General features: G+C 38.7%; 1 protein-coding gene across 1 annotated transcript in view; it reads left to right on the forward strand.

Moving 5' to 3' along the window:
- Positions 1-24,134, forward strand: part of LOC139700328 (klarsicht protein-like) — a 474,285-nt gene that overhangs the window by 275,535 nt on the left and 174,616 nt on the right. The gene's annotated exons all lie outside the window — the stretch shown is intronic.

Below are 24,134 nucleotides of genomic sequence, written 5' to 3' on the forward strand. Positions count from 1 at the left end.
GTTATTCCTCTTCTCTGTGATTTGCTAGGGACTGAAATCACGTCAGCTGTTTCATGTGTTCCTTTTTCTTTTCTTTGTCATCTCTTATATTTTATATGTTCTTCTTTTCTTTCCACAGTCCTTCATCCTCATAACATTTTTGGATTCTTTGGAAATTTTTAGTTTTGTAACTTATTCCTAATTGATGAAAGAGTTTTTAAAAAAGTTTATTTGGATTTGAAACCTTTTTAAGTTTCTGTCATCCGCGTATTGTCCATTTTCTGTTTTCTGAAGTAGTTAAAAATGTGTTACGGTAGGCCTGCTGTGATTTGTTGTTTGCAGTTCTCCATAAAATGCAAACCCTCTCTTTCTAATAGTCTGTATTTCTCTCTATATGGTTGTGTGTGTGTCTGTTTGAATTTCATTCTCATGCGTATTATTCTCCATCTTAACTTGGTCATAATATTTCTCCAGTATTTTTCTTTCAAGTATTTCATGTTCTTCTTTCATTACTTTTTTGTTAAGGGTCAGACATTCTGCCCTTAAGAGCAGTTCTGGGTAAATTACCATTGAAAAACATGTCTTTAGCATGAGTAAATACTGATTTCTTTCTGTAGGGATCACTTGTTAAATGACAAGTTTGTTTCATTTTTTAACTCTTGGTTTCATATTATTTTTCTGAGAAGGTCTATGCTATTATTAAAGGGGCTCTTTTGACATTATTCATGAATTGTCTTTTCTTGAAGAATTTTTGCTTACCTTTGTTGTCAGGTTTTTCTTTTAGTGGTTTGATTTACAGGTAGAACAGTTAACATATCTAGGAAGTGTTTTGGACCAGCATGGTCAAAGTAGTAGGGACGTAAGGAGAAGAATTGCGCTATGCAAAGAGGTGTTCACAAGGAGGGAGTTGCTGACAGGGAAAATGAGTAAGGATGTTAAGAAAGAGACTTGTCAAAACTTTGATATGGAGCGTAGCTATGTACACCACGGAAACGTGGTCACTGAAGCAGGAGGATGGACGTAGATTGGAGGCTTTTGAAATGTGGGTGTGGAGAAGAATGGAGAAAGTGAATTGTACTGGAAGGAAAACAAATGAGGAAGTGCTTGGTATGGTGGGCGAAGAGAGGAGTTTGTTGGGAGAAATCCTACGGAGGCAGGAAAAATGGATGAAGGGCATGTTGACTGGAAGTGGGATGCTGAAAACTGTCATAGAGGGGAGAATCTTAGGCAAATGAGGAAAGGGCAGGAACATGATATGGATGTTGGACGGGATGAAGGGAGGAAGGAAGTACTCTGAGATGAAGAGGGACCTGATGTTGAGTAGGTTGCTGGATTGTGTTTTGTTAGGAGTCACAAATTATTTATTTGGAATTTGTGTTCATCCAGAAACCTACCTTAACCAGTAGTTTACCTTATAATAACAATAATTTGTTTGGTGGCCATTTCCATTGAGCTTGACAGAATTTTGAGACAGCTGAAAAGGCTTGGGAATCTATCAATAAATTTTCTCTTTCAGCCTACTCTTATTATCTTATCCTTTTCTGTTCCTTCCATTGATTATCTCCGTTCTGTGTGTCTATTTTACAATTGAATTTGCATAGTAATTTAGGGAGACCATATCTTTGTAGCGCTCCTGTTTTAATCTCAAAATGATTTGAACTTTAATCTCTGAATAATACTCAGTGGATATTTTCTAATTTTTTCTAATGCTAGGTTGTTTTTATATCTAGACCCAGTCCCTCATGGATTTTAAATAATGATTCCGAGCTAAGTCATGTATGGTTTTTTTATGTCAGTAAAAGTATTTATGAATTATGTAGCTCTGTTTTTCAAGTTTATTAATATTGGATTTGTGCCAAAAATATTAGCTATCCATTAACTATATTTCCTGAAGCTACATGGATATTCTCTGATTTGAGGGTTCAGTTGTTTCTTTACTCTGGTTGTCAATGCTTAAGATAATATTTTTATGTGACCGATTAGAGTGCCTTATGCTGATGTCTTGTTTACCTCCATTTAATCACCTCTCTCGTGAATTGAGTGAATCAGTGCTGGTGACTGGTCTTGAGACTTAAGCTGAAACCTCGAGGGACACAACATTTTTTTCTTCCTTGTGTTCATGTTGTCTGGCGAACAAAAGATATATTCTAACTGTAAAAGTGTTTTGCTTAAATACAAAGTAATTTTGCCATTGTTCATCAAAATATTTCTGGCCATTGAAATCTTCTAATCATGTTGATTTCCTGGATAGGGGTAGAGTTGTTTTACTGTGACTTGATAAGCAGAATGGTCATTGAATTTTTATTAACATGTTTGTTAGGGATGCAAAAAGTTTAATTACTAAAAACTTGAGCGTATTGCTTTTGTTGGTTATTTTAATTAATACTGATAAAAAATCTCAATCATAATTCAAAATCTTTAGGTCCCTGAACATTTCTAACCATTGTAGAATAATGCCTACAGTTGTCAGACTTTCTAACCTAATTACATGCTGAGGATAATGTATACAAAAGATAAATCTGGAGCAAATCATATATCATATAATGTTTAACATCCCTCTTTATTATTTGTTTCAACTCATGAGTAATTTTTTTCACCCACTTTTTTTCACTCATGAAATAATCTAGCTTAGTTTTCTCTAGTTTACTATTCTGGTGCTGGCTTTCCTTGCTTGCATGCTATTATTTACAGAATAGCAAATTGAGTGTGCACGATTTGAATATTTTTTCTTGAATATTCACTCAAGAGAAAATAAAAACCATCTCTGGAAAAAGTTTGAATTGCATTTTTTCCAGTTATTCATTTGGCTCTCTACAAACATTAACTCCTCAACAGTCCATTATCGAGAATAATTTTTGGTTATTTTAGAATTGTTGTTCTTTACGTTGGCTCTTTTTACTCATTTTGTCAGCAGTACATACGTACACATTTCTAAGGTGGTTGATGTATTTCTGGAACGCCGCATAATTTTCTCTCCCAATACATCAGCTAAGTATAGGAGGATAAGTTTCCCTCCTTATGGAATACTTTTCCCATTAAAAAAAACCTAAGTATCCAACCTCCTTTGGTCTTTGAATTATTGGAAGGATTCATTGAATGCTGCAAAAAGCTGTATTGCTTTCTGCTGAGGTTTCATTGGGAACATGTTTTACAAAACTTTGAATCCAAATTTACCTCTCTGATTCATGTTCCAAATGGTTTCTCTATGCCAGGGTATTTAGTGTCTTTTCCTCCGAGTTCTTTTTATCACTCTTACTGGAAAGAAGTGTATTTTATCCTTCTAGCCTTATATGCAAAAGTTTGGAACATTGCTGACAACCAGGTTCACACATTTGCTCTTCTAGTTCTTCGCAGCTCTTCCATTTTTCAAATCCTTTTTAATTTTTCAATGGATGAACACATTTTCTTATGGCTATTGATTTTTATTAATATTTCCAAATAAATCATAAATTTTCTGTCTAAATTGGTTACCATTAACAAATATGTTGCCTTGTACACAATGTGGAAAGAACTGAAGAATACATATGCAGGTGATGCAGATGCACTACTCTTATTTTTATTTGACAGCCTGATTAATGGAAAGGTAAGGAAGGCATCCGGCTAATATTAAAAAAGAATATACACTGATGTTTCAGGCATGATATGGTGGAATATCATGATTAATTAAAATGTGCAATTTTCCACAAAATAAAATTTAATACGATCAGTTTCAATGTAACTACATCATCATCAGGAGGATGAAAAGAACCAATTTTTGATAACAGGTTTTTGTTCCACTGTAATGTAGTTGCCAGATTGATTGATGGGGCTCACTTTGTCCTGATTTTTTATATTCCTTGGCATAGTGTGAAAAATTTGTAGTTTTTTTAGGAAAGGAGGCTAAGTTTTAGTTGAGCATTTTGGTTGATCAGCTAGTTTTAATGGGAAACTTTTTGTAACAGGCACTCATGGTAATGGGAAAAATGTGCCTTTAGCACTTAAGAAAATATGGCACATTGCCCAATTTTTGGAGTGAAATGTCTCGATTGAGACAAAGAGGTAGGGGAAGAAATTTTTCTAATAATGTAAGTTAGTTGAGAAGTATTGTAGCTTTGAAAACTGTTCTTTGTTTTTGTTAGTATTGCCATTAAAAGTATAGATCAGAGGTTATATTGTGTAGCAGCTCTGTTATGTTTCCATGCCAATTTCTGAAACATTTTTTGTCTGCATCTTAAAGTTTATCCTTGGTCTTACTCTAATTCTCCCCTGTATTCCTTCAATTATGTCCTTTAGCAAGCTATCACACTTACAAGTAAGAATATTTTCAATCAACTTCTTTTTTTTGTAAGTGTCCTCATAACCTTTATTCTTCGCCCACTCTTTGAAGTATTTATGTCTATGTTATAATCCATTTTATTTTCATCATTCTAATGTAGCACCACATTTTATTTGCCTTTGACCTTAAATCAACCCCTTTTTTTGTCCACTTCCAAAATCTATAGAGGAGACTCAATGTATATGTTATGTTATCAATATTGGGTAAAAATGTGAATTCTTTATAATTTCCTATTGCAAACTATTTATTTAGGTGTTCTGGTCACATTTCCATATCCAAGTATGCAGAGTAATACTAACTGCTTAAGTTGAAGTGACAGAAATAATTGCGTGGTTAAAATTCTGAAAAAATCCACAATCTAGTGCATGAATTTAAATTGAGGCTTGCGCTGTTGAAAATAAATTCTGGTACAGATGCAAATATGTTAGAATTTGGTCAAATAAAGTGACCGTTTCTATTCAAATTTATTTTTCCTAGTTAGAATGTTTATTGAAAAGATACTGCATTGGTATCAAGATGTGCTTATGGTTAGTGCAAAAGTGAAACAAGATAGCTGTATTATCTATAAATGGGGAGAGAGAGTACCTCATGATTATTTCTCAAAAAAAGATAGCATTTTGTTAATAGGTTCACTAAAATGTCATATATAATCATTTAGTACTTGACCAAAAATGAGGCAATTTGGGGTGATCCACAAAACTCACAATATTCAAATAAATACATAATGAAAGCAGAAACTTCCTGAGAATACTAGAAAGGCTTAATCTTAGAAGTATTTGCTGACTCATTATGCAAGTGCAACAAAGATATTGGATAAGGAATATTGCTATTGTTGGCTAAGCAAAATTCCTTCGTCTTAAGTGAATGTGTAATTTAGTCTACATACTATTTCATTAAACTGGTCACTTAGGTTCATTGTGGATATTTTTTGGTGTATAGGGGTATTAGAAAGCACATAGGTTTGTAATTAGCTAATGCAAGGTGCAAATTTAGGGGAACATAACTGCAATCCATAGCAGTCAGTTTTAATGTCATTATTTATGAGAAAATGTGTTCATGCACAATAAATTGCATTTATCTAAAGAAAATTACATGGAAATACAAATTGCGTTTATCTAAAGAAGCTTCTGAGAATACTAAGGAAGATAACCTTAACCTATTTTATTAAGAAAAATACTTTCCAGTTTCATAGATCAGGTTGAGCGTTGAATTTGTTGTAATCAGATCCTTTGGCAAAAGTCAGTCATTTTTTTTTCAGGCTAAAGGGAATTTCAATTCAGCCTTATAGGGTAATCCCTAAAGTACCCGGCCCAAAAAGGAAAACACAAAAATGTTTGAAAAATATGTACTTATTTTTCAACATAATCTTCTTTCAGCTTGACACACTTTTCCCAGCGGTGTTCAATAAGTCTGATACGCTTTATATAATATGTCTTGTTCTTCAAAATAGCAAATAACTGCTGACATCACTTCTTTAAGGTTGTAAAATCTTTGACCACCAAGCCATTTTTTTAAGTTTGCTAACAGCAAATAATCCAAGGGGGCTAAATCTAGACAAAAGGGTACATGAGGTAGCAATTCAAACTTTAATTCATGAATTTTGGCCATTGCAATAATGGATTTGTGAGCTGGTGCACTGTCTTGATGAAACAACACATTCTTCCAAGCCAAATGTGGCCGCTTTTGCTTTATTTCTTCGCTCAAACGTTCCGATAAGTTTGCAAAATACTTGGTGTAGATAGTTTTCCTTTTTCAATATAGTCAATGAAAATTATTCCACATGCATCCTAAAAAAACCAATGCAATGACCTTGCCTGCAGATGAAATGGTCTTCACCTTCTTTGGAGACGGTTGTCCCTTTTGAATCCATAGTTTTGAATGTTCTTTTTTCTCGGGTGTGAAGTAATAGACCCCTGTTTCATCCATGGTTATGAAATGGTGCAAAAATTCTTCGTTTGGACTTGGTTAAAAAATAAATTGAAGCATCTTCACGACACTGGTTTTGCTCGAGTGAGCAAATGCGGCACCCATCTTGCACACAGCCCTCTCATGTCCTAATTTTCTGTAAATATGCAATGTACCGTTCTTTTTGAAATGCCTACTATGCCTGCTAGCTCACATACTTTCTGTCGACAATCATCCTGTAACACTTCATGGATTTTCTTTACCGTTTCTGGAGCTATCACCTCATTTGATCGACCAATTCAAGGCTCGTTTTGACAGCTGGTATGGCACATTTAAACTCTGCTTACCAATATTTTACTGTTGTGAACTAAGGAGCAGACTCACCCAGAGTAGAATTCAGTTCAGCTTTTATATTGGTTGGGCTGAGGCCTTTAAAATATAAGTATTGTATCACATAATGATGACCATTATTCTCCATTTACACAAATTCACTGAAAACATTCACTATTGATGGCTGCCAAACAAATACTAAACAAAGTGGTGTCTTCAAACTTGAAACATATGCTTTATAGATTGCATACTTTCTAATGCATTGATATTTTTCAAACAACTACTGTCATTTCTATGTCAGTCAGGCCTGGTACATCTGAGCCTTCCCATGTAAAAACAATGGAAATATATGGTGTATCACACATACCCTAAAATAAATTGCATTAAACTTCCTATCAGTTCAGTTTCCTATTTTTGTTTCAAGAGCTCCTTCCCTTGCTTGAATTGTTTTTCTAACGGTGGAGCGCAAAAATATGAATGACACAATGCACAAAGCAGATTAATGACTTATATCACCCAAATTTGACGAGACAAAATAAAACTTATAATGGAAGCTGAGGGTGACTTCAAGAGGAATCAAAACTAGCCAGCAAGCCTGCCTTTATAATGAAAAACGGAATGCGTTAAAAAAATCTTAAATCTCTCCAGAAGGGTCTACCATTTTACAGTAGAAACTGGCTAACATGATATATTAGGCAAAGCCAAATATATTTTTTGATAATAGTCAGTTGCTTCCCCTAATATTAGGGGAGGTGATCGGCAGCTAAGGTCATATGTACCATTAGGGATGGATGGAAAAGGAGGACGGTTGGAGAGAAACCCAGCATCCAGCATTATTTTGTCGCTGATTTGTGAATTATCACAATTGAAAGCCTCTCATGGTGTAGTATGATAGTACATACTAAGCAAAAGTATTAATGCAGCTTGAGCCATTTCACGTTTTATTTGTGTAAATATAAAATTTTGAAAGTAATTTGTTTTGGTGTCAGTGATTTAAAATCATACATTATTCCTTTTGACTTTGCCATTAATTAAAATAATGGTAATTGAATGAAAGGAGGTTACACAATGCAGCACATCCACACATTATTTTTATAAACTCAACCACTGTTTTACTGTGGTGTAGCTAGCCCCATCCTCCTCTTCTTTTCCCTTTACTCCCTCAGTCCTCTTCCTTCTATAGCCCTACATGATCATGTCTCATGGAGTGCATACACAATAGCTTGCAATTCATGAGCTATTTTCCTTTCGAAATCTGGAATAGCAGATAGTCCCTGCAGTCCATACCCAAGTATCTTGAAGAAAAGAAGGGAAATTTTATCAGCAATACCAAAATATCTGGTCTAACAAATTAGTCCTGCATAAGGACAAAACTCATTATGACTGGCATAAATTTGTAAGGTTAAAACTGCCTAGTTTCAAGTTTGATAGATCATGTTGGGTTCGATGTTTCAGACTTGCATGAATTTAGAGATATATAACCATAGATATGTCATAATCTTGTAAGTGCAGAGTGACTTGCAGTGTTTTTGTTAGTACTTGCACTAAATTAGCTAGTCTTCACTATCACATCACTTAGGGTATACTGTAAACATTTTAAAATAACCAACTGGCATATTGCTGTGCTAATTACTCCTATTAATAGGGAAAAATCTACTTGCATGGTATTGTGGTTTTAGATGAATTTTTGTGTAAATTATATTGTCTCTAAAACTGTCTCTTAAATTTTGTCATGTTTGAATTGTAATATAGCGTTGCCCTATTAATTGACTAAAAACTGTTTGTAGTAGATTTTGGATGTCACTTTTTAATTAGGCTCTCATTGAGACCTGGAAAAATCCTCTGAATGGATGAAATTCAATCATTCTTGGAGGTTCTAAGATTTCAGTCAGCTTTGAATCAGATAATGCCAGACGCTGCCTGTATTTAATGCTGTATAATTGATCACAAGATTTTACGTTTAAAATTATATGTGCATGAAAGAAGTTAATAATTGTGAGTAACATTGTTTGAGGCTTTCACGTGGTTGAAAATTATTTGAATTTGATCGTTGATCTTACTGTTTTATTGAATTATTCAAATGTGACACATGCTGATGGTTTGTTGCTTAAATTTCAGATTGTATTTTTGTGGAAAGACCGATTATTTTGGGGGATGGTAGTAAGGAATTATTTAGGGATCTCGGCATCTCTCTCACACACTCCTCTCAGGTAATTGCTGCTTGAATAAGTCGCTGCTCATCCCGCGGACTCGAAGCTTTTCGAAGATCCGATGGCAATCGTTCGATCACGTGACGCGACCGGCGGAGTGTTGGTGGGGGAAGTGGGTGGGTGGGAGATGAGATGGATAGGATAGTCTTCTTTGTGAGGCGCTCCACGGACCCGGTGCGTTGACTCTTCCCGAGAGCAAAGTGGCTTGACTGGTGGCGGCCGGGCGGGGACTTCTTTTTTTTCCCTCCTCCCCCAAGATGGTGGGAGTGAGAGAAGTCGGCCGGAATTGGGTAACCGCGGGGGAGAAGGAAGTCCACTTCGTGCGATCGCACGCCATCTGCGAGAGCGTTTTCGCGTTTTTCACGCTCCATTTCACATTCGCTCGCCCTTTTGCTCTTACGCACTAGACCCCCGCCTCGTTAAAACCTCTGCACCATCTCCTCTCTTTAATCACCTGCGCGGATGCTTTTATTTCGAGGCGAGGATCCCGAGGCGGTCGTGCGCCTTGCCTTCGTGCTCGGCCTCGCCCTCCCACACCCATCGTACCCCAGCCCCCCTCTGGGCTCTTCCACCCGACGATGGTGGTCAGTCCCCCCGGGCGCCGACTCGCGTTCGCCTCCGCCCTTTTCCTAATTAAACGCCTGGCCACCTCCCCCTCCCGTACCTCCCAGTCCCCTCCAATCCTCGCTGTGAAATCACCCCATGTAACACAAGCCTTCTGTTACCCGCGTCGTGCTGCAGCTCCTAGGTTCTTCGTGACTCTAGTTTCTGGGGAGGTCAAGATGAGCCCATCCTATTTCCATCCCATCATCATTTACTTCGAGTCCCGAGTTTCTAGAAGCTAGCCTCCGGGGTTTAAAATCTTACATTCATCCCGAGTTTTAGAAGCCGAATGGCGTACAGTAATTAAATTTTAAGATTTCTCTTACTATTGGGATTATTTGTCCAAGGAACTCTGAAAACACAATCAAATTGATTAATGCATTTGAAATAGTGAGACAGTATTCGTTTATTTAGAAAGTTTGATCTAAAATGGTTCATTATTTCAATAGAAATTTTAAAAGACAATATTCCTGGTTTTTTTAAGGAATAAATAATCTCTAATACTTTCTTAAAAGCGAGTAAAGAGTGGCAATAAATCAGCAGATTCGGGTTTGGAATGCTCGTTAAGGTTTCAACTTAATGCTCCTGGGTCAGGATTAACGTACGTTGATTTGTTTTAGAACTGAGATGATCCCATCACAGTAGTAACATGAAGTCAGAACAACTGCGAGAGATTTTCTGTCTAAAGATGTCGCGATAATTGGACGGAAATCGGGAAAGGATCTTAAAAATGCTCCATTCGAGCTCCTGCTAGTCATCGTTTCAGTTCCATTTCACAGAGCCGTTTCCATAAAGTGTGTTATGTTCTGAATGCGAGTTTTTAAATCTAAAACTTTCGCCTCATTTGAATTCAATTTATGAATAGGAAGCCGACGGTAGACATGGAATATTGGTAATGCAGTTTTAGGAAGCACTGGACGTAATTCAATATGTTGTGGCTAAGTGAAGGGTACAAGGGTAATACTCTTCCGCAATCCATGCCTTCCTTTAGCCTCTGAGCAAGCAGGATTGCATCCTCCCTATTCCCCACTCTTCTCTCGCTCTCTAGCTTAGGAATTTCTTTCTCCCCTTTGACCCCCTTCACCAGCCTTCTCTACCTTCCACGGTCAGTCATCTGCGAGCATAGGCCACTCCCTCGTGAACTGTCAATCATCGTCCGGTGGCCCACTCTGTTCCCTTCCTCATATTCCCTGATTCCCCTCCCACCCCATTTCTGCAGTTACCGCCGCATCTCCCATGTGCTGCTTAGAAATGCCCTACCCCCCGCTTCTCTACCCATCCTCACTCTCCGTTCGTCAACCCTTCTCTTACCTACACCCTACCCCTCAGCTTCGTACGTACAACTCGACACCTTCTGTACCCGTTCCTCCCTACTGACCCCTTCCTCACCCTACCATCTCCCATGTAATATTACTCGTTCGCTTGCTCCCTTTCCTACTGCCCACTAGCTCGTGCCCGTCGAGTTTTATTTTCACATACCATATCACATTTGCTCAGATCAACCTGCTTTCAACCTTTTCTCATTTTTTCACTCATTCCTCTCGGGTGTGTGAATGTGGAGACTTAGTGTTGGGCGCTCGTGTGCCTCGATTCCGAGAAAGGCATACCTTCCCTTGTCTTTCCCGTAAGAGATTCTTTTTTTGCCTTTCCCTTTCGGACACTTGACCCGATGCTTTCCGGCTACTCCTCTCTCTCTCCCTCTCCTCCCCTTTTTATGAGTTAATCCATGAAAGCTGCCAGGTCGGAAATATTTCCCGCTGGGACTGATGCCAATGTCAACCTGCCATTTAAATCCTGACCTCTTCCCCGTTTTGAAGCATGCAGCCAGGCTGGCTGCGTGATCTCACACAACACAAACTGGCGGGATGCCTGCGGAAAATCTCGTTTTTTTCCGTTTACTTTCTCATGCTTCTCCATGATCCTTCTAAAAAAATCTAAGATTGAAAAAGTGATTGCGAAGTCTTCATTTCATTTGACGATGATTTAAAAAGCATGAGTCTTAGCTACTGTTGGACTTTTTAAGTAATTTAAAATCACGCTAGGTTGCTTTGGGTTAACGTTTTACCTATTATCCACTCAATCTTGGACACATTTTTGTATTGATGGAGACTGAAGACTTTATTTGGATTCATGCTACATTATTCTTGCGTGTTATCAGAGATTAATTATGGTTACAAGGGGCATAAATGAATGACTAAAAGTATGTACATACATGTAATGCGAGTGGTATGTGTGTGTATATTGTTTATGCATTGACCTAAAAATTCTAGGTTTCACCGTTGGAACGTAATGAACGTTTATTATTTTACTCTGGGTTTTATGTTTTGGTTTCTTCGATTCTTTCAGCATGCAATCTAGGCGTAAAATATGATTTTTTCCTCGCCAAATTTCATATTTCAGCGTCTAGATAAGAAAAGCGAAATTGGGAATGGATCAAAAATATGTATGCTAAATTTGAACCATTATGGTATCATTATACCCGTTTTTCATTGAAGAATAAATGTAGTTCCCTGGACCTAATTATGACCCTACATTTAATTAGAGAGCGGAGGACATAGTGTAATTTCACGGGAAATTGACTGCAGAAAAAGTCGATGCTAAGAGAATATCGTCTCCAAGGAAAATTTGCGATCCAATGTCGAAACAAATAAATCACAACAGAAAGGCTGTACTTCGTATCGTAGAGCGTGATACGAGGGAATTACTATAGCTAATGTTATTTCATTGGTGTCATCAGCACGCATTCTTCCTTCTGTGTATTTAATAATTAGTTAATTTAACTAAAACTTTGGTCTCGTACATGTCTCACTTCTGACTTCGTTGCACCTGAAATTCCGTAAAGTTCTCTCGAGTAAAATTTACTAATTGTCTCGGAAGTTTTATTTTTTTATTGGCTAATTAGAAATACTGCCGTTGATTAAATCGTTTCATTAGAAGTAGCGTTTATATTTTTCCTGGTAGTTTCATGCGGTTTCCTCAATAATTTAAAAATGATTTAACCGATTTCTTCAATCCGTTCACGCAATCGCCCTTTAATTGAGCGGCTTTCATAAAAATCGGTTGTCGGTGAAAACGCGATCGGGTTCGAGGGAGACTCGGAGACTCATGCCTCCCATTCTTCCTGGAATCGTGCGTATTTCGTTTCGATGCGATTAAGGAGATATTGAGATGCAAGATCGCTTTAGGCGAAACAAATGACTGTCTTTATCCGCTCCCTCGTTTCACCCGTGAACGATTTTTGACGTCCACCCCCGCTGACTTCACTCTCCCCGCCCAATCCTCCCGGATCGCACCGCATTGCGGGTGCCCCCCAAGGGGGCCCTTCTCGTTCACCTCCTCAACCCCCTTCGGTCTCACCCCCATGGCTTCCGAGAGCAACTAGCACCGAGGCAATCGACGATCTGCCCCTCGTAACAGGACAGTCACGAGCCGCCATTGTTATGAGGCGTTGCCTTCGTGCTTCCCACACCCTCTGGTTGGCATAGGCGTTGTATCTCGGGCGGATCCACAGGCAAGCTGTGTGTATTTCGCACTCCGCCCTGTTTCCACTTCCGTTAACGCCTCTCCCGCGCCTGTTAAATCGCTCTGGAGGAAAAGCTTGGGTTCCCGCTTTCTTTCCGTTTCTCCTGTTTGGTTGCGATAATTCAATCAATCTTGTTATTCATTTCCCCTGAAAAAAACACATGAATAGGTTTTACTCTTCAAGTTAATATTTTGTAAGATAATTGTTTCGCATGTTCTACGACAAACATGGTTTTTCAGACGTGAGTTCGTATAGCTGTAAGCGTTCTGGGAGTGTGCATATGTTGTTAATGGCTCACCCTAAGAAATATTTAAATGTAATTGCTTCCCTTCTCTACTAACTATACGTGGTTATCTCGAACATATTGAAGTTACGCTCAATCAAAAAAAGGTTTATAGCAGACATCATTTGCTCATTAAATTTACTTCATCATATTTAACTAGGGGGAGTGGTAGTCCATGGGTAGAGCTTTGGAATACTGACCGAAGGGCTGGTGTTCGATTCCTTGGTGCACCTCTTTGGGCAACCTTAGCTTCACCCTAGCTGTGTGATTTTTCGGGTGCCAGAACTTCCTGGGGAAACCATAGGCGACACAGGAAAAGGATCTGCCCTGCTACCCTTATGGATGAATTTCACACGTTGGGCTTTGTATTGGGTGTACTCCGCCGACATCTAAAAACCGACCTTCAGGTTGATTACTGTGCGTCTGGTTTTATATTTATCTGATCATTCCTTTTTTCAACATTAGCTTCTTTGTCGTTTCTCGTAGTGCTTGAGAAAGACTATTCAAGGTGTCCATTTACATGTAAAATAACCGATTTTGTTCAGAAGGATCGTTAAAATAATGAACTATTTAGGAAAAAGAATCTTCCCGATATCCTTGTCCTGGGAATCACTGACTCTTTCCTGTGAGTTACTTTTTGTTGCGGTTTGATTAAAACCTTAATTGTTTAGTGTTGAACCCTTAAGAGATCGAGACCCTCAATTTCCACGAAGTTGCCTAACATTTAATCGTGCTACCGAATAATTGCATAAATCCAAAATGTAAGCTGCCAATCCTTGAAATATTATTTTAGGTGATTGCTTCTAATAATTTTGCCACCTTTCAATTTGGAAAGTAATTTATATCCAAATATAGGCATTTCATATTACGTGTGTATAGGGTAATTATTTACATCACTAAGTAATAAATGTTTTATTTGCAAAAATATGATTGAAAATGTGGTGAAAAATAAGGGTAATTGTTTAGTAACCTGTCAATCATTCGGTGTCAAAAATTTTAATTAGATTATTTTATGTCAATTGAAGTTTTTCGAAGAATTTCTTCTGTTTCTTTCATCAGATACTGGAGGTAAAGAAGCAGGAGAAATGGGTTATTTGGCCAAAGCTATGAAATGTATTTTGGCGATTTAGTGTATAGGTGCTCTGTATGCTCAACCAGTATAATAGTAATATTCAAGTAAAATACGCCTTATATAGTTTTGTATCCATTAAAATTGTGCTGGCTGGCCACTGTCGCAAAAATGGGGAAATCTGAAAAAGGTCGGCTATCACTGAACTTCTTAAATAACATCGGGAGCTACAGGCGCAAAGCAAAGAGCTGATTTTTTCACGGAAAAGGCCGAGGACTCTATATCCAAAACAGGAATTTTGTATGGGAATATGGAATATCCATTGAGGGAATGGTCCGATGGAACGATATTCCCTTTGTTGTACATGGCATAAGGGCGACTTAGCCAAAACTGAAGTTTGAAGTGAACGTCAGGTTCACTAATGCCAAGGTAACATTTTGTGTTGTTTCCTGGTTGTTGTTCATCCGCGTGCATTGCGTTATCTCCTCTCGATTACTCGCCTTTTAGCCAGGATTATCAGGTACACGGAAAACTGTCGTTCGAGGTGCTGCCATTAGAACGTAATTTTCACCTTATCTACCCCTTTCGAAATGGATGGTGTCATCCATTGACTAAACTTATGGAGGGTGTCTGTCTCTTCACGCGCCAGAAGATAGACTTATGTCAGTCATTATGCTTTATAGAGCCTTTAAATTTTTTGAAAATGAACTTAAGCGTTTCGACTTTTCATTACCTTCGCAGTACATTTCCACAACCATTGCGGTATATTCCCGACGCCGTCTCGGCGCACAAATGAAATGATTCTCCAAGCTATATTTGTTATAAGATCGAAATATATCAACTAACTCGCGTTTTACGATCTTAATGTTTTGATACGTATAAAATGTCGGAATAGTATATTAATTAAGGTATCGGCTTCATTATGTATGTATGTATTTGAGGGATTTTTCGAATGCGGCTTTTTATTTGAGATCTTGATTTAATATCATGCCCGCGTGGTAGTTTTATATGTGCAGGTATACCTATTTCAGTTTTATCTTTAACTTTACAATGCTTATCAATCCATTGCGAGCTAAGGAATTTGGGTGCTTACGACTCTGCTTCGTATATATGGCGAAAATCGAACGAAAGCTTACCCTACCATTGGACGAAGACTTTGTGGCGTTCGTCTTTGCTGGCCATCTCGTGCAAGTCTTCCCTTTCGCGACAAGTTGCCTTCCCTACCACTTAACCCTTTCGCGGGCCCTGAGCGCGTGTTTATACTCAACGGACTGACATTTTCCCCTTGACTTCTTCCTAACTTTCCTCCTACCCCTCCCGTCTCCCTCTTCTCTAGAAGAGTCTGATAGAGGGTCCTTGGTGTGCAAGGGAAGTGTGCTTCCTCGGAGTCGGTTGGGGCAGTTGGAGGAGGCGGGGGCGTCCGGGGTGGATGACGCCATGCACTTATTTCGGTCTTCGCGCGCGGAAGTTACAACTGTGTGTTCAAGCGAGGCGTGGGTTTATAATTGGGAGGAGGTGGCGAGCCGAGATGGAATGAGTTGTCGACCGTTGAGAAAACCAGTACTCTTTTCATTGGTGGCTTACTTCGAAGGATTTGCCATTCGTTGACGTAGCCTGGGAAGGACTTTGAGCGTTTGAATGAAACCTTTTCAACTTGTTCACGGAATTTTCGCTTGGTATTTCTCATTGAGACAAAGTTTTAAAAATATTAAAGAATATTGAATTCAGGCGAATAAGTTAGTAACTGAGGAAATATGTTTGTAATAGATGTTAATGTAGAAAAGGAGCCTTGGGAAGAATCATATTACAGAAATCGTAGGTATTGCTCAGGAAATAATTAATTGGCAAAGGAAAAACTTTTCAAAATATTAAAATGTAATTTCAGATCCGAATGCCATTTTATATAAATATCTTGGACGTTATTGCAATTACATAGTCATGAATTCTTAAGTTATATGGCTCACATCCGATTGGACCAAAAAATGTGCTATTGTTATTGAGCGAGTCGAATGCTAATATCCTTGGTTCACCTGACGGATTGCAGATTAGCTGGATAGGATATACTTGAGCAAACTCAGTGTTGCTCTTGGTCAGGTCAAGTTGCTTGCTGTTCGTTAGGTTAACACATTGCTGCACAATGCAAAGACGAGTAAGGAGTTGCCAAAGTGTACGAGGATGTTTATACGGGAGACACCCGAGCGAACAGTACGGAAAGCAACTCTCTCTGTAGAATTTAAATGGTCGTAAGGATGTTAAGAATGCACGCGTCGTTTCCGAGGGTGCTAATGAACAGGGTCTAATTGATTACATTAGTGATCTCACGAAAACCTCAAGCTGAGAAAGGGTGGACTTATTATTGGTCCTGTAAACCATTCCAGCGTCTGAGTTCCACGAGCCTATTAATTAATCTCGCGGCAAGGTATTCATATTGCAGCATATGCAACCTCAATGGCAACTTTGCCGTAATCTCAATGTGCGATTATCAGCTAAATGGGGCACACTGTTTCCTATTAAATAGTCTTATTTAGGAATTCTATGCTAGAGGTGTATTTATTTATTACGTCTCATGCTTAGGAAACTTATCATCTTAGTACCGAAGGATCTCACTGCCATTAATTTACCTTTTCTAGTACTTTTCTTAGTAAACATTAAGTCACTAGGCCATAAAATAGTTAGATGAGGTGTATTACTTTAAATAGTAATTACAGAAGCGTTTCACAAGCTGAAAAGTGCATGGTTTATATTATCTCCTCAATTTGGAACTAACGTTTAGAACGTAATTTTACGGAGTATATTTGCATTCTCGCCCCTCCTAGAAAAAGGCCTTTGTACATACTATATTAGAAAATTTCGTGGTATTGAATTATATTGGCTGTCGAGAACATCTGTGAACATTCCTTAAAATAATAAACGAAAAATGAGCATCCCATCTTAATGAGACCCGATGATCGCTCACTCTTCCACAGCCGGTCAGAGAAATTGTATTATGCATAATAATTTAATTGACAGGATGCCAAGAGGGTGAAAGAAAACGCTGTGGAAGCATAAATCTTTTTTAGTAGTAGTGATATAAAATCTGTTTAGTGAAGGAATGCAACAATTTCAGAGTGTAAAAATCATTCGCCTTTCCCAGTCAAGGCGAAATTCCACCTTGAAATTGTTGCATTGAAATGCACATTGGCGGATGACTCCGTTAAAAGTTACTGTTGCGGCATCTCCCGCAGTTTCTTTGGAATTAGTGAAGGAAATTGATCGCGTATTATCTGCATGATTTATTGTGCAAAACTTTCATTTATATATTTATAACTTGACATTTAAAAAGTGCTACAAGTTTCCCTGATTTAACTCCAGTATTACTCTCGTAAAATTAAACAAAATGACATCTAACTTAAACAATTACACTTTCAAAACCCTTAGTAAAAAATTAAATGTTGAGGTTTAAGTGTGTTTTCGGCATATCATTTTACTTTCGTCTTCACTTCTGTTCCAATATTCATCCCTCTGTTCTGAAGGCGTGCTAATTTTAAACTACACGTGACCTGTTTCCTGTGCAGATTAGGAAGGCATCTGAATAAAATAATGGAATTACTAGCAGAATATGATCTAAGGTAACTGCGTAACTGTACATTATAGAGCGAGTATTTAATTTTCATTACTTATGGAACTGTTTGATCGCATCAGGAAATATAACGAAAGATTTTGAATAAACAATAGTAAGGTTTGCGGGCTTTGCAATGTCCACAACTGAATTTTCTTCAAAACTAGTGGTTCGAGAGTCTAGATAGATGCCCTAGTTGCTACCAGAGTTACAGAACATTGCCGGTTACTATAACGTCACTCAACGCCCCCATATCGATAGCTTTAAAATAATAATCAAAATCATAAAACCTAATGAGGAATATTGAAATAATTAAATTAAAAACAATGACTATACAAATTTTGATTTAGAATCCAATATGTGTATAGTTTTCATTTCTAATTTATGCAAAATAGCTAATAGACAATAAAAGGAATTTAGGTGAGAATATAATTTTAACGTGAACATTAATTATCAAAAGAAATATTAATTAAAACAGTTTCTGGCGTCAGTTGGTGGAAAATTATCATTATGAAGCCAAGTGGTTTAATTTCAAGTTCAAAATATTGATTTAAAAAATTTTTTTAGAAGCTTGCATGTCTTTTTTTACCTAAATTAAACAATTATTTAACATGAACATTTTCAATTCATAAAAATAGACTAACCAATCATGTTTTATCTAAATTATTTAACCAAAAAGTTACTTTTGATTTTTGTTTTTCATGGTCTAGAAGTCATTTAAGGATATTCTATTGCCTAATCTATAAAATATTCCATCAAATAACATTTTAATGGGATGGATGGATGCAGTAGAAGGAATTTCAGGTTTTCCCAGGGAAGTGTCATCGGACCTCTTTTATTCCTACACTATGTTAACGACATTGACTCCGTAGTCACTAGTAAGATACGTTTACATACCGATGATACAGTGGTTTACTGTGATTCTGAGGACACCGCAGCTTTCTCAGATAACCTATTGTTGTGCAACGCTGGTGCGACTCTGTTAGAATTAAATTTAAAAAAGTGCGTAGTCATACATTTTTGGAAAAAGAGCAATTCCCACCCGAACGCCCACTGCATTGGGAACCCCGAAATGGAATGTGTAGGCTCAATCAAACACCTAGGCGTTACCCTCAATCACGGTCTCTCGTGGGTGCATTAGGATTTATTAGAAGAGTACTTGGTAAATGTGATGAAAAGGTCAAAGAGAAACGTTTTCTGTCGTTGTTTAGGTCTCGTTCAGAATAAACCGCAAGTACAAGGTTGAAAAAATCAAAATAAAGGAGCTATAACGGACATTTTTAAGGTATTAGTACAAGCCGCAATTTATTTGCTTCGATATTTATGTGTAAATAATGAGGCACTGAGTCCGTGTTGGGTATGCTGTTGGCATATGTATGATTTGAAATACTGAATTTCATAAAGATGGAATCCACTTTCACTAATGTATTTAGGATATTGTCGTGATACATGTAATTTAATAAAATAATGCTGCGTGTCATTTCAATCGCAGGACCTCCAATTTCGCGATCTGTTCATCTAATAACTTGATACATTTTATTGAAGATATCATGTTGTGCCTGAGACAAAGAAGATTGTTTATGACATAATGTCAACGTAACGAAGATAAAAGTTGTATAATCGACCTTTCTCGTTCTCCTGCACCTACGGGTTACGCCTGAGCGGTTGTTGCCTTCTACGTACTGTTTTGGTCCTGTGCCAATCCTTCCTTGGCAACTCTCGATGTGTTCGGGGCGAGAAAAGCTCGTTGTCCTTTGCCTTTGCGACGCGCGTGAGTCAGACCCCTTTTTCGAGGCCTTAAAGTGCATTTTCTCCTTCCTTCCATTTTCGTATCTGTGGCTGGCACCGAGCTGGCACTTCTCTATCTTCGGCACGGCGAGGAGTCTCCGCGCCGACCGCGACTCGATGCTTCACCCACGGCGACTCGTTGAAAAACGGCGAGACGAGTCAAGGTCGCAGCTCCTCCTTCCACGATTTATATACGGAAGTGATGGTTTTTTGGCAGTTTGCTCGTGGCCGCGGATGATTCAAAGTTTGCACCAGGCTTTCATGTTCGAGAATCACATCTGCTGTGAATGGAACTCGCGTGTAGAGGAATCGTGGTACTTAAAAAAAGATTTTCCCTTCTAAGAATTCAGATGCTAAAGCATAAATCGATAGAGAAATCCACAAAGAAAATGCATTCCAGAAACTTTCAAAAAACCCTCCCACTCACGTCTCGTAGGAGTGGCGGCAGAGGGGCTCTCTCTTTCTGGCTCTTACGACAGTGTTAGGCAAGAATAGGGCCCTTAAAGCATGAGACTATTGCTGATTAGCAAGGAGTTAGTTTCTGTAAAAACAAGAGATTTTAAACTTTCTGGTTACCGCCTGATGAATGCTCGTTTCGGGTATAACATTTCTGTGGGCTCTTGGGACTATTTTAAAATTCTTCCTCTTCCCACTATTACTCTCGATATATTTTAAGTACTGGTTTTTGATGATTTCTTTCGTTTCATGAAATTTTCATAGAAGTGTACATATTCAATGCAGTTACTTTAAATATCTGGTAAGATGGTAGAATGGCGTGTCACACGTGTAGTGGCATAAACAGGTACCTATGTGAAGTATTTCTAGAAGTATGTAGATATTTCATGCAGTTTCAAATATTTGGGAATGTGGTCAAACCGTTTACCCCACTTGTGAAATTTACGGATCATTGCAGTTTTACTTGTCATATTCTTTTTTGCGTGCAGACTTCATTGGTGCCATTCATTTTCGTTTTCTATGAACTCTGCATAGCCCGTTCTTGTCTTGCTGGAAAAAAGAATAGTTCATAAGTAGTTTTGCCGTGCTTTATCTACGTGTAAAGTTGCCGTAGTGTTGCGTTAATATATCCTTTATCAGCGTAGTTACTTACTGCCGCTCTTAGAGCCTGTGCGAAAAGTTATTTTTCTCCATGGGATTTCAGAGCTCAAAGGCTTTAAGCAATGAGGGAAATTCTCCGACACATATAAACATGCCGCTCGTAAGTAGAGGCTGGAATATTTTCCCATGTTCTGGACTTGTTATTCAATTATAAGAAAGCCCTCACGTTCCCTCTGCACTGAAATGATATTATAAAGCGTTTTGCGCCATTTCTCGAATGATTTCAAATGAATGGTGTTTCGAACTCAGCAAGATCTTTTCGATCGACAGGAAGTCCTGCGCAGAAATTGCACTTTCCTTTCACAGTGGGCGAGCAAACGAGTTCCCCGCGAATAGCCCTTGCTTTCCATTCTCATCGTCCGGTAAGTGCCGGGGATCACCCGCTGAAAATCTTGTTACCTACGTGGATTAATCTCGTCCGAGTCTGGGGCCGACTCCCGGGTGGAGAACATCTCCCTCCCCACCTCATCCCCCCGTACCCTGCCCCCCACGAACGATTGTTCCAGTTTTCAGGCGCTCTTTCGACACTGCAAAACTCCCTTCGCTCAATGCTAACTAAATCTAGGGGGTCGGCTCATTCCCGAGAGAGACCAATCTTCCCGTGCACGTTCTGTATCTACGGGCGGCCATTTGCCGCTCTCCTTCCCGTTCCAGTTTCTTCATTCCTCCTACTCGATCGAATCCTCATCCTTCACCCAAGGAAATGCTTTCTTTATTTTCTTCCAAAATTACACCTGCAACAAAAAAATTTCAAACAATATTTTTACGAGTTTACCCCCTGTATTTCACGTAGGTGGATCAACAATAAGGAAATTGTGCTGAGGTACCTTCTTATAAATTATGTATAAGTGGTTAAATAAAACTATATTTAGAAGATAATCAAAGGTTATCTTCTATCCGTGTGTGCTTTTCGTGTCCCTTGCTGTCATCCGCGAGTGTTTTCTCTGGCCCCTTTGTCTCTTTGGAGCAGAAGTCCTGTAATGCGAATGTCAACATCGCCTTAAAAATGCTTCTGTGCTTAACGTAAAATTAAAATTTTTCCTGTCCTTTTGATTAAGAAACATTAATTAAGAACCTAATATTGCCTATTAATCCCAATGTACGCACTTATTCAAAGTATGAGGTTGGTTCCCGGCACTCTGTTCTCTGAAAAGTGTGTTTTTGTTAGTGATTTATTCACCGCAAATAAAAGCGCTCGATCCTCATATTAAGATAGGGCTACAGAGGGAAGAAAAATGTGTCGTTAATGGCAACTTGGAAAATCGTCCGTGGAAACTGGTCGTAGCGGAGAGTAGCGGAAAAATTCCCGGAAAAATCCAACTTGCTCCATCCTGCCTGTTCGATCCTTTTTCCCCTCATGCTTCAAGGTCCTTTCTCATCCCGTCTCTGTTTTCCAATCACTTCACATTCGCCCTCCTCATAGCGTCTCCCTACTCATCCAGCCCTTTTTCCCTTCCTTCCTTACAGTGCCAATCAGATTTCTTTATTCTCCCGGTCCTTTCATCGTTTCTTCCCGTCGAACGCCTTTCGGTACGTCTCTCTCCCCTTTACCTTATTTCTAAGGAATATTCGTTTCATTCTGGTGTGGGGAAAGCATGCCTCTCCCCATGCGCTATTATCTCGCAAGACTTCCTCCGCTCCGTGCGTGGCCGCCGCTGAGTAATCCTTCCCGATCTTACCGAGGCCGATTGCCTGTCATTCTATGCCGCCCAGCCTCCGCATCCCCATTCTCCTTCTCTCTCCCTCTACTCCTATCTTCCCCGAAACGCCGCTTATTTATTTTTTCCAGGTCATCTTTCTTCGGTATACGTTTGGCAGGTCTCTTCCGTCCATTCCCTCTACCTCCCCTTTCCATCTCCTTTGTTCCAGTTTTTTCCCCAATCCCGAGTGCCCCTCCTTTCTAGAGAAACGCCTTCCCAGTCGGTTTGATCGTGGTTTTCCTCACCCCTACTCCCTCCTCGCTCCGTTCACGGGCTTTCGTGGCTGCTGTTTCGCACGACCGTATTCTGCGGCTTCTTCACTCAGAGGTTTGCGTCATCAGGTTGGATGCTAACTCGGTGCCTGGGGAGATTATTTACGTGATGGGCCGTGGGATTGAGAAAACGATGTTAATTTGTGTCTCCATTTGAATTAATTATGGCAGTCAAATCCGTATACAGTACAGTTGATTCCCACCCAAAGGGCCCGGGTTCGAATCCCGGCGGCGTCGAATATTTTCCAGTGGTATCCCGATCCCTACTTGAGGTGCTTTGTGGAGGGCCCTTTGAGTGAGTACGCCGTCCGTCGGACGGGACGTTAAGTTACGGACCTCTTGGCGCCTTTCGTTAAGAGTAGACTAATGGCGACGTTGGGTTTCTCTCCACCCTTCATCCTTTCCTGTCTATCCCCAATGGCGTAAATGACCTTAGCTGTCGGTCGCTTCCCCTAACTACTACTTTTATAGTACAGTTAACTAATCTTTAATGTCTATCTGGAAATTTGTGTGCGATTTTCAGTAAGGAAGATAATAACACCGTAGTTTCATGATTATTTGCCCGCAGCCTTTTTCACATGTCTCACAATTCAAAGTTCGGAGAACTTGGATGTAACTAAATGAGAAGTGAGAGGTGGCAATTCCTCAGCATGAAGTGTTTGTCGATCAGGGACCAATACTTTCCTTTTGAGGATTAATTCGTAGTGTAAAAAATGGAAATCAATACGCTGGTGGAACAGCTTCTGCTCATTTGTCACTAAATGCATTCTATGAGGTCTATAAAAAAATATTTTAGAGGTTGAAGTACAGGATGTTATTAATGATCGAAAATTAAAGCTTTAGTTCATCAGTTAAGGTTACATTTTAATACAGTACATCGGTAATTTTCTGTATAAATGCTGTCACTTTTTTATTTTTTACGTTAGTTTTCTTCAAATCGCCAACTTCATCACGGAAAATACGATTTATTACCTTGCATCTTGGAAAATTTAAGGAATAATTAATATACTCTTTAGTACATGAACGAGAAAATGATTCAAGACTCTTCGAATACCAACCAATTGCTGTCCAAGTTAGTCCGGCTCAGATTGTCTATAAAAGAATTGAAAGAGTTGATGAAAGAGGTGATTCGACCTCGGAGAAATTTGATGACAAATAGAGTGAATAATTAAGCTTCATAGCTAAATTTCCAATGTAATTCTTTTTCTTAAGGAATTAGATTTACTTGTTCGGAATCTATTATAATTGAGAATGGCTGTCCGAGAATAAGTAGAGTTTCCATTAATTCTACCGGGTGAATATAAAAAAAATGCTAAGGTTAAATAGTTAACATTAATTGTTCATGAAAATATTTTATTTGGAAATTTTGTTTACACATTTTGAACTAAAATCTAGAGAAAACACCGCAATGAAAAATTCAAGAAATTGTAATTAAATTTTACG

This window comes from Hetaerina americana, unplaced genomic scaffold (genome assembly GCF_022747635.1).
Source record: "Hetaerina americana unplaced genomic scaffold, ioHetAmer1.1.p SCAF_10, whole genome shotgun sequence".
In the NCBI taxonomy this organism is placed as follows: Eukaryota; Metazoa; Arthropoda; class Insecta; order Odonata; family Calopterygidae; genus Hetaerina; species Hetaerina americana.